A 9,643-nucleotide genomic window follows, 5' to 3' on the forward strand; every position below is an offset into this window, starting at 1 on the left:
CGATTGAAATAAATAAATAAATAAGATATTAATAGCAACATCAATGTAAAATTTAGTGGAATTAATAAATAGATGCAACAGAAAAAATCATCCATGGGAATTAAATGGAATCTGAAAACAAAATAAAACTGTAGTCTCAAAAACCAATCAGATGCCAATGTTAAACAATACATTCCTCCAATACATACATAAAAATCTTTTAATCAAGTCTTGAGTCTGGACGAACAAATAATATATGATCTTATCTCAGATAGCTACAAAGAATAAAGTTAAATGGATTTGTATTAGACAAAAGAGAGATCATTATTTAATATTGAAGCACCAGCACACACGGTATCTAATTACCAATTTTTTATGTACTACGGCAATCAGGAAATTCCTCCATCCAATTGGAGAACTGTATATAATTATTCTTCTGGTTTTGTTTTTTTATTTTCTCAGACAACAGATTATCAGGAAAACGTTAGCCTTTAAACTACAAGGCTTCCTATGATTCAATCTAGAAGTTGGACTTCAGTTTCTCCGAGCCACTTCTATCAATTATTTCAAATGACTCTTAAATGAAGATACATACACCAATATCAACAATTCTTATATTTTTATTAAAAAAAAAAAGTTCACCTTTCATCCAGCAGAAACAATCAATTTCTCCTCAACTTGTTGTCATCACTTCAGCCTTTGGTAATTTTGAACCTTTTTCAACCATGTTATGTTGTAATGGTAATCAGTGTCATTATCTTTTGCAATAACAAAATAATTGGCTGCATGCTACAAAGATGATGATGCACTTTGCTAAGAAATCAACAACATGCAGAAAACCACCATACATTAACGGGTGGGCATAATTGATTTATTTGTAGGCAATCATGCGGGGCAAAATGACAGCACTGAAATTTATTTGCCAGAAAGTACCTCTAAAAATTAAATAAGAACTCAGTCTATTATAAGTGTAGGTGTTATTCTACTGGCCAGAACTACGACCGCACACCTGATACCACTCGACATGGTCCAATTCTGGGACTCTCATAAACAATTAGAAATTTCATTTGCCAGTGAGTCATCAGCTCACTGATGATAGTTATTAACTTCATGTTTAGTGTTGTTAATATAAATAACTTTACTCTGAGACTCTGGGCAAATCTAATTAAGGTTATCACCTTTTTTTTTCTTTTTAATCAAACAAGCAAACAACACACACAAACATACATATGGACATCCATACATTAAAAAAGATAGGTACCGACAGCTGAAGTTTCAGAGCCAGATCATAAGCGCAGTTACAGAAAGTATTTCCATCAACTACCACCAGATAATCACGAGCTGTAGAATATTAATGAGCAACAAAATAAACATCTTGGAAACACATTTTCTTACTTTCGTAGTTCAGTAATCACCAATACAGCGCTAGCTAGGTGGTAGTCCAACATAAGTACTGTAAATTCACCAAATATCGAGATCAATCCACAAGGTTTCGCATCCAGTACCAGTAAAAATATTAGACCTAATTAGTTATTTGTACAACTTGACACTTTTTACCCAACTTTCCAATAAAGAACCAAATCAAAGGCCCCACTTGACCAATCACACAACAATAAAAATGATCATCGAGAGGAATCGAATCAAAATAAGCAGAAGCAATATAAGCAGCCAAAGCATTCGTTTGCATCAGCGAATACCAAGAAGTCCCTGACAATTTCCATAATCCACGGCATCAGAACCAAAAAAATTGAAAAAAAAAATGCCAACTTCGTCGTTAACAGCAAAGAGTGCTGAAAAAAAAATAGAATCCTAAAACCATTCAAGAAAACCACAGGCAAAAAAAAAGAAACAAAAGGAAATGCTTCAAAAATTTGGAGGGATAACTCAAAGAAGAGGGAGAGGAAGGGACTGACATGATCCGAGGCTTCATTTCGGGGAGTGGGAGGGAGATATCGATCTCCTTTGTAGACGATGGGATCGCCGGAACGCCGTCATTCTGCTTCTCCTTCCACCGCACCTCCGGAGCTCCACCTCCCACTTCTCTCTCTTCCGTCATGGCCGCCACCGGATTCCAGCCTTTCTCCTCGGCCCCCATCTCCTCCCTCGCTCGCCTTTATCTCTCTCCCTCTCGCTGCTTGTCCGCTGGGAGAAGCAAGAGAAGAAGAAGAGAGAAAGGAAGCGCGAGACCAGGTCCGATGGGCCGGAACCTTCTCCCACAGAGATCTGGCTTCCCAAGCCCTCGCGCTACTCTTCTAGGTCCATAGCTGGCGCTAGGTCGCATAAAATCTATATCTATGAAGTAGAATCGACCGCCCATGTGTCTTTTGTTGCATCGCGACCGTTTGCGATCCGGTCAACAAAGCCGGCAGTTAATCTTGTATGCCATATGGCACGTTACGATTGGAATAGATAGCACCACGCAAGCTTGATTTGGCTGGACCAGGCTCAGGTAGACCACCAAATCCCACGGTGGTTAACACGCCAGTGCTTCCAGAGCTGCGCTGATCTACCTAGGCATGGTCCAGGCAATAATTTCTCGTAAAGCATGTCGGTAGAATGTGTTTGGTACCATATTTGTTATTTGGGCTCCAAAGCCGTTCATGAGACTCGGCTGAAGATCTTTGCCGCTTCTTCCAATAACTGATGAACACGTCTGTGTACAGCAAGGTGGTACTCAGTTTGAGGCCGTGTCGGTTGGCCAACAGGAGTGGCAGTCTGCGACGATTTCCGGTCGTTATGTCCGCGAGTTTGTGACGTTTTGGGGTGAAAAAGAAATTTTCATTGCGAAATTTTTTATGCACCACGAACGGTAGAACCATTACATGCCATCTATGATGATTAATTTTCATACGGAATTGATGAGAAAATAATTTTTTTTTTTTATGCATTACATTCTGATTCCGCACGTGAATCAAACATCGCGGACGGTGCACGCATTCCTGCACCGCCCGCGGTGCGCAAAGAATTCCTCAATCTCCATTTGGAGGAGAAACAAAAGCGCATTGGGTGGGTCCCACCTGAACTAGGCCCACCTGGCGGGCAAGGACGACCCACCAGTGGAAGAAATTATTCTTTACAACCGCTCCACCGCATGATCCATAAAAAATCATTATATCATTTTGAAAAATAAATATTTTTTAATTAAATAATAAAATTTATCATGCTAATCATGATTAAAAGGGAACCATTTCTCATTTAAAATTGACAATTAAGCTTGAATAAATAATGTGATGATTTTTTTATTAGATAAAAGTCTATATAGTAGAATGGTTCCACTAATAATTTCTCTACGAACGTGATCTCACTCTATTTGTATTTAAACTAAGAAAAAGGATCTCATGCTAAATCTAGATCTAATTATTTATCCATCGCATGTGGCTTTCAGACATCAAGGGGCTACGATTGACTTAAAATATTTAATGTCTTGATATGGAATGGCAAAAGAATTATCAATGCAACTGTGGATCCAATCTTGGAGCCCACTCCCAGCTTTTAGTTGATCCAAGGTGAAGCTTAGTTCCCATGCCAAACGGAATAAAAATCATATGGGGCAGCCACCGAAGAATGGAATATGGGATAAACTTTCAATTTTACAGTATTTCTCCGGTATTATCTTAAAAAATAAATTTAAAAATCAAAAATTTTTTTACTACTGAAATCATCACTTTCATGATAAAAAAAATTTAAAAAAAATCAAAGAAGAAAAAAAAAAAAAAAAAAAAAGCATATCGCATCCTCTTTCTTTCTTATCAAATCTCTCTATCCGTTCTCTTTCTCATCAAACTATCTCTTTAATTCATAAGATCTTCATTTTTTTTTCTGAGTATCTTTCTCCTCCTTATATACCTCTCTTTTTTTAGAATCTTTGCACTCAAGATGGAATCTGAGGAATGGTATATATATTTTTTATGTTAGACAAAGCAATGAAATTATTTGCTATATACTAGCACAGATGAGTACTATATTTTAAAAATTATATATTAATTTATCCAAAGATGTGTATTAGATTGCTAGATGATCAATTTATTTAATGTATATTACTTGGCTATACAGTGTATACTGATAAAAAGTATGTTTTTAAAATTTGTATATCGATATACATACTTAAAGGTATACATTAGATCACTATTAGATATATAATAAACAAGCATGCAATATATACCATGAAGTCAACAAGAATATATCATCTAGCTATATACGTGGTGTGCATTGGTGAATGCGATGCTTTAAAAATTTTATATCAAATTGCTTAAAGTATATATTAGATTACTTGATGATCGATTTGCTAAATATATATTTCCAACCATGTATTATATAGTGGTGAATGCTATATTTTGTAAACTATATATCAATTTATTTAAAAATATATATTAACTTACTAGATGATTAATTTATTTTATGTATATATCATTAGATCATATAGTATGTTATTGATAAAAAATATATTTTGAAAATAATAAAAAGCATGCCATGTGTGATTTTTTTTATTTTTTTTTATTTTTTATTTTTAATCGCAAGACTGTCGAGTTTATAGAAGTTCTTGACTTTTTTTTAAAAAAAATATATATAATAAAATAGAAAATCTGACTCATTTTTTTTTTTTTGTGCCATCCGATTTCACTTTTATTTCCAGCCTTATCATACATGACGAAACTTTGGAGTTGGCCGAGTGAAGCTTGGATCACCAGACCAAAACACAACAAAAAAGAAAGAAAAGCACAAAATCAAAGGAGAAAGTCTTGCACATGAGGTCACTGGTCAGGTTCCAATTGATTGGATCAAATTTTTATTAAAAATAAATTTAAAAATAATATAAAAATATGAATAAAATTAAATATTGTTAGTTATTGATAAATTTTTTTTTAAATGCTACTTTACTAATCATATGACTCAGTATTCCATACTATTCTTTAATTGCAACATAAATAACAAATAATTATGAATTATTTGTTTTTTAAAAATTATAAATTTAATTATACACCATATAAGAAGATATATGGCTTTTATTAGTATTTTGATATCATAAATAGTAACTTTTGAAAATATTGAAAATATAAACTGGATATATATTTTATTTTACATCAAATAAAAAATAATTATATTATTCTAGAAAATGATTATAAAATATTTATTTAAAAAATTTCACATAATACTTTATATTAAATATAAAAAATAGTAAAGCAAGTCAACATGATGGATGGTAGTTGTTGCGGTAGTTGTCGTATTTTCATTATTCTCTATTTGCAACTTTATGTTCGAAATATTTAAAATAACATATATAAAATTATTAAAAAGAAGGCTAACAATTGATCTAGCTGACTCAAAAATATTCAAGCTTATCTTGAACTAAATCAAATAAGATTTAGTTAGAATGTTCTCAGGCAAGCTTAAATATGATTGGTATACGGGAAAGTAATTTCAATTGGAGCCTAAAAGAAATCCTGATTGAATCATGATACAAAACTGGCATAGTATAATATATTATGGATTGTAATTGGGCGCACTTAAATTTGATTGATATGATGAAAAGTAATTTCAATTGGAGCCTAAAATATCCTGACTAAACTATGATAGGAAATTAGTGTGGTATACTATAAAATCTATTAGTTAGCATATATTTCCAAAAGCTGGCCAGATTGGTGGTATGCACCCAATAGACTTTTTTTAAATTAAAAACAGATGCAAGGTACTAATTTAGGGAGAAATAACTGATAATCTCTACAAGTAGGCTAGCAATTGATCCAAGTAGCTCAACCTCGTCTTGGGCTCAAATCAAATGGGTTTAGTTGAAACAAGCAAGCTTATATCCAATTGATAGGATAGAAAGTATTTTCAATTCGAGCATGAAAAAATTTTGAACGGAATCATGATAGAAAGTGGCATGGCATATTCTTACATATATCAGCTAGCATATAATTAGTGAGCAGATCTAATGTAAATGCTGACCTTTGCTTTGATTAGCATGCAATTATTGTTGAATGAAACTTGAGTTGAGCTTGAATCGGTATCCCACTTGAGTTTGGTTCAAGCTGAATAAAGGTTGAGCTTGAGTTGGTCTAGGCTTGATCAATAACAAATAAGTGGGGCTTGATCATAATATTATGCTTGAAACCAATTTCCAATCATAAAAGTATGGAACTTATGCTCAATGTAATTGCACCCCTACCTTGGAGTAGTTAATCAGCCACTAATCTTTTTTTCAGGTGTTTATCTACATTGTTGTTAGTTTATTATTTTTGTTTAATAGGAACAATTATTGAGACATCTTTTTGGATTTGGGCCATTTATGCTCTGGCCAATTTAAAACACACTAATTAGACCTCAAAATTTAAAATTTACTGCAAAATGGCCTGGTCATCTCTTTGGATCCTAACACCATAAACAAACTGAGGAAAAAGATAAAAATACCTTTGTTTGAGAAAGATTGCTCCTTGCTATTCATTTACTTGCACAAATCTTAAAATGCTCCATTCTCTATCATTCATATATCTACATAAATCTTAAAGTGCACCATCCTTTTCCATTCATTTGCGAGCATAGATATTAAAAATGCTTTGGCTCAATCATCCATCTGCATACACTTACCTTAAAGAGCTTCATTTGTCATCCATTTGTCAGCATAGATCTCAAAATGCTTTATCTATAATCTATTTACCTACACATATCTCAAAATGCTTTATCTATAATCCATTCACCTATATAGATCTCAAAGTGCTCAATCCTCTATTATCTATTTGCGTGCATAAATCTTAAAGCACTCCATTATCTATCATTCATCTATTTGTATAAATTTTAAAATATTTCATCCTCTATATCCATCCATCTGTATAGATCTCAAAGCACTTCATCTTTTATTATCTAGTCATTTGCACAAATCTTGAGGCATTCTATCGTCTATCATCCATTCATCTGCACAGACTCGAAGCACTTTGTCGTCTATCATCTATTCATTTGCATGAATCTTGAAGTACTACATCTTTTATCATTTATCAATCTATATGGATTTCAAAATACTTCATCTTTTGTCATCCATATACTTATATAAATTTCAAAATAGTCTAGAAAAATTCTTTGTGCACCCACGAGTGGGGTAGAAAATCCGACATGGGATGCACTATTTTGTCCGATTGATCCATATAGTCATCACTTTTTAACACATATTTAATGCTTGCAGTTTTATTTTTTAATTTAAAATTTTGAATGATAAAAATATCTTTATTTTTAAAAAAATTATGACATCCTATGTCTATATTATGATATTCTGCATGTAGAAAATCATAATTTTTGTCTACAGGATGTCATAATATAATGCAGGATATTATAATATGCACAGAATATCATAATTTTTTTTAAAGAACATAGATATTTTCGTCATTCAAAATTTTTAAATGAAAAAAAAACTGCAAGCATTAAATGCGCGTTGAAAAATGATTGGACAAAAATATCTCTTTTTATATTATGATATCCTAGATCATATCATGACATCCTGGATCATATTATAATATCCTACATGCAGGAAGTCATAATTTGATGTAGGATGTCATAATATGCATAGGATGCCAATTTTTTGGACCATATTATAACATCCTATATATAGGAAGTCATAATATGCCACAGGATGTTATAATTTTTTTCAAATTACAGAGATATTTTTGTCATACAAAATTTTTAAATAAAAAAATAAAATTGTAGGTATTAAATAAGTGTTGGAAAGTAGTGACTATGTAGACCAATCACATAAAGCGGTGCGCTTCACATCGAATTTTTTACACCACCAGCTATGCACAAAGAATTTCTTAAATAGTCTATCCTCCATTATCCATTTGTTTGTATGGATCTTAAAATACTACATCCTCTATCATCCATTAACCTACACAGATCTTAAAGTACTCCATCCTTTGTTATTCATCTGCTGTATAGATCTCAAAATGCTCCATCTTTTATCATTTCATATGTCTGTATGGATCTCAAAGTACTTATTCTCAATCATTGGTTGCATGGATTTTAAAGTACTAAATCTTTCATCATTTATCCATTTACATAGATCTCAAAGGATAAAGTCATTCTTCTACAGTCATAAATCTTAAAGTGCTATTTTCCTCCCCTTCCTTTTAATTTTCACCAAAACAAAAGCTTGTTGCCAAGTAGGGCCAAGCAAATAATCGAAATTCAAAGAAACCCACCCAATCCGACCTAATAAACATCGATTTCAGTCAATTAAAAGACATAAATAAGGTGAAATCGGATTGGAGTTTGTAAAAAATTGGTTATTTACAATCGGATTCGATTCCTACACTTTTAAGCTGTATGAAACTGAACCCAACCGATGTGGTATTTCACAAACTTACTTTCATTTTAGGACGGCATTGTTTAGACTTCAATGCTTTATTCTAAAAAATACCCCATCATCCATTTGAATTCATGAAAATATTAATGTTGAATTGTTAATAGAAGGACATCAATTTGAGACAATTCTAAACTGAAAGCTTTCAGATATGATTGCTTTCAGATGAATGAATCTTTTTTTTTTCTATTTTATATTGTACAGATTCAAAAATAAGTCCAAAATTTATAACTTATAAGATTTAGATTTTTTTATATTAAATTAATAAAAATAAAGCAAATAAGCTTAAGTGGATCAATATTAGATTTAAAATCAATATAAGATCAATATTGAAGCCCAAACCAATACAACCTATCCAAACTCACTACAAACCATTTACTTCGATTTCAAATGGTTTATACATGATAAACAGTTAGCAACAGATTGAATTTTTTTTAATCTAATTAGATTCGATCGGATAAAATTTTTTTCTCAATCTGATTGAACTTGACCCATGCTCAGCCCTATTGCTTAGTTAGTAGGAAGAGTAGTTACGAAATTTTATAAAAATTAAACTATCATGTGATCCTCATGTGATAATGTTTTCTAATGGAGATACATGGTTGGATTATTTTCTAGCTATTTTAAAGTTTTGGGATCTAATCTGACATGTTTTGAATTTTTGGGATCCAAGAATAAATAACCTATATCTAAGGAGTATCTTTGCAATATTTTTTTTTTAATATTAACACCCTACTGGAAGTTCATCTGCAAGACATACTCACTTTTATACTAACTCGATAGGCCATTCGCAGATATTAGCTCAAACTGATTGAAAACAGACATTTTTTGCAGAAACCACCCTAGCATATTGATATTACTAGACTAGATTGCATGACCTGATGCTATCTTCCATGGGATTTTGGATCCTTAATTAGTTTTAGGGCCTACATTTTTTGAGCTAATTGCAAGATTGTAGATCTCATAATTAAGTGAGATTAATCTCGAGATTATAAATCCATAATTATGGATCTCAATCTCCTAGTCTTATCAAGATCCATATTCGAATCAGAAGCTGATCTGGTTCGGATACGGAGCCAAAATCCGAATCCGACTGAGATTTTAACCATACCTTACTCATCACCGAACCCTATATATACCAAGTAGGTGATTTTACCAAAATAATATTTATTTTTAAAAAAATTATCAAAATAATGTTTCTTCCAAATTTTTTACCAAAATACTGCCCAATAATAAGTCGTCCTATCATAGGACGACTTTCTATACTAAGTGACCCTCCTTTTGCCATATGGGTGAGTAGGTAGAAGGCCACATGGGATA

At 32.2% G+C, this 9,643-nt stretch overlaps 1 long non-coding RNA gene across 1 annotated transcript; it reads right to left on the minus strand.

Moving 5' to 3' along the window:
- Positions 1-650: 650 nt before the first annotated feature.
- On the minus strand, positions 651-2,242 carry LOC140856099 (uncharacterized). The gene is made up of 3 exons (XR_012139489.1): positions 1,893-2,242; positions 1,375-1,432; positions 651-693 (listed from the first exon to the last, which is right to left on the minus strand). It is a non-coding gene; the product is annotated as an uncharacterized lncRNA (long non-coding RNA).
- Between the last annotated feature and the right edge of the window lie 7,401 nt (positions 2,243-9,643).

This window comes from Elaeis guineensis, chromosome 3, assembly GCF_000442705.2.
Source record: "Elaeis guineensis isolate ETL-2024a chromosome 3, EG11, whole genome shotgun sequence".
Classification (NCBI taxonomy): domain Eukaryota; kingdom Viridiplantae; phylum Streptophyta; class Magnoliopsida; order Arecales; family Arecaceae; genus Elaeis; species Elaeis guineensis.